Source organism: Notamacropus eugenii, chromosome 1, assembly GCF_028372415.1.
Source record: "Notamacropus eugenii isolate mMacEug1 chromosome 1, mMacEug1.pri_v2, whole genome shotgun sequence".
Lineage (NCBI taxonomy): Eukaryota > Metazoa > Chordata > Mammalia > Diprotodontia > Macropodidae > Notamacropus > Notamacropus eugenii.
In genome coordinates this window covers 123083876-123086366 of record NC_092872.1, presented here as the reverse complement: position 1 = coordinate 123086366, position 2491 = coordinate 123083876, and the positions used below count along the sequence as shown (strand labels likewise).

General features: G+C 44.0%; 1 pseudogene; it reads left to right on the top strand.

Annotated features, from left to right (window-relative positions):
* The first annotated feature begins 1128 nt into the window (after window positions 1-1128).
* LOC140506056 (ferritin heavy chain-like) lies at window positions 1129-2084 on the top strand (annotated as a pseudogene).
* The last annotated feature ends 407 nt before the right edge of the window (window positions 2085-2491 follow it).

The window sequence follows — 2491 nt, the reverse complement described above, 5'->3', positions numbered from 1 at the left end:
TAAGGACTGGTCTAATTCATGAGCCTCAACCCATATTGGAAGGAGGGTACCCCCCCAAGATACTGCCAAGGAGTGAACTTCAAAAGTTGATGCCTAAAATTGTGTCTACCTACAAGGATCTTGGGGCTATTGTGGGCCTCTGAAGCCTTGGTCTGTGGTGGCAGGGGAAATCAGGTGTAGGAATACCAGGAATGATGGACTGGTGAAATTGTCTTCAGGATTTTTGTTCTGTAAAACTCTGTTGTAGTGGGTTCTTTCAATTTTTGTTTTCCTGCCATTGAAATATTTGCTGTTTGTTGTGGTGTGGATGTAGCTGTACCCTAGATTACCACTCATCCTTTCACCTGCCAAAGATTCTCTTATATACTTTAAATCATTCAACACTCAACAGATGTGGTTTGTATGGTGTCAGTTCAAACAATCATTTACTGATTCTGGCTAGAAACTTAGTGTTACCTTACATTATTATAGTGGTGATATCATTTGTAAAATGCTTTCTGTTTCTCCTTTGAACTTCACACCAAAACTATTAGCTGAGTAAAATAGGTGAGGAAACCAAAGAGCAGGGAGGTTGATTGATTTGCTTGAGGTCACATAACTAAGCCTTCTGACCCCTGAGGCAGTGTGGAACATAGGTAAGGCATTGGCCTTAGAATGAGAAAGACATGGATTTCAATCCTTCTTAAAACACTTAACAGCTGTGTGACCTCAGATAAATTATTTAAGCTCTCTGTTTCTGTTTCCTGGTGTTTGAAGCATAGGTGTTGAACTCAATGGCCACTAAAGGCCAGCTTTAAATCTATGATACTAGGATCTCATAAAGTCCAGTGCTCTTTTGAACCCTTTACTAGTTCTTACATTCCCTATCTATGTCACCTCTTTTGAACCCTTTACTAGTTCTTACATTCCCTATCTATGTCACCTAAACTCTCAGAAATTTCCTTGTTTGATTAATTCAAGTTTTCCCAACAAAATTACTTACATTTAGATTGATTGTATTATTTATTTGTAGAAGCTACACAACTTCAGTGCTCTATTCTTTCTTTCTTTATCTCACCATATCATAGATTTAGAGCTTAGAAGGTCCTTAGAAAAGATCTTACAAAATACGTAGTCCAGGCCAGAAGCACAGGGAAGGGGAGTCGCTGCAGTTTCCTGCTTCAACAGTGCTTGAACGGAACCCGCTGCTCGATTCCCGGCCTGAGCCGCCCTTAGCCACCTGTCCACCTTCACCTCCACTAACCAACACTTTGTCCGTCCTCCGGTTCACGCAGCAGCCTCCCGTTTAGCCGCCCCCGGCCTCCGCCACTGCCCCAGCTCAGCCTCAGCCTCAGCTGCAGCCGCTGCGCAGCCTCCGCCGCCACCATGACCACTTCGTCCCCCTCTCAGGTACTGCAAAACTACCACCAGGATTCGGAGGCCGCCATCAACCGCCAGATGAACCTGGTGCTCTATGCCTGCTACCTGTCCATGTCTTACTACTTTGACCGAGATGATGTAGCGCTGAAGAACTTTGCCAAGTACTTCCTCCACCAGTCCGACTAGGAGAGGGAGCACGCTGAGAAGCTAATGAAGCTCCAGAACCAGCGCGGCGGCCACATCTTCCTGCAGGACATCAAGAAACCCGACCGAGATGACTGGGAGAGTGGGCTGAATGCAATGGAGTGTGCTCTGCACTTGGAAAAAAATGTCAATCAGTCGTTACTGGAATTGCACAAGCTGGAAACTGACAAGAATGACACCCATTTATGTGATTTCATTGAAACCCACTACCTGGATGAGCAGGTAAAGTCCATCAAACAACTGGGTGATCACGTCACCAACCTGTGCAAAATGGGGGCCCCTGATTCTGGCATGGTGGAATATCTTTTTGACAAGCACACCCTTGGAGAAAGTGACAACGAGAGCTAAGCCACACCTGGCTTCCCCCACACCTGGCTTCCCCCACACCTGGGAACTGTGGACGTGACTCCTATTGTCTTTCAGTGCATGCATATTTTGGTTATCTGACCTTTTCATAATCTGTACCAAAAAACTACCACCATTTGCATCCCAATAAAGTGACTTGGTACCAATGAAAAAAAAAAAACGTAGTCCAGATCCTATATTTCACAGGAAAGTGAAACTGAGGCCCTTTAAGGTCACTGACCTAGGTTTTCTGATATTGTGAGTTTAAATTATTTACTCACTGTCACACAGGTAGTCAGTGACCGAAGTAAAATTTAAACCTATGTCTTCTGACTCCAAATCCAGTGCTTCCCCCATTATCCCATTCTTCCTTTCATTTAAAGAAAACCTTGAGAACCAGATAGTCTTTCTAGAGGATGAGCTTTCTTTCCACTCCATTGGTTGAAAATGATATCCTAATTCTTTGCTTCCCTTCTCCTTCAAGTATAAACGATGGAAATTTGCTCAGTGGTGAAAAAACCTTTTCTTTCCACGGCATGTTTTCTTTCCCTAAAACAGTGATGTACGTAAGGGATATTCAATG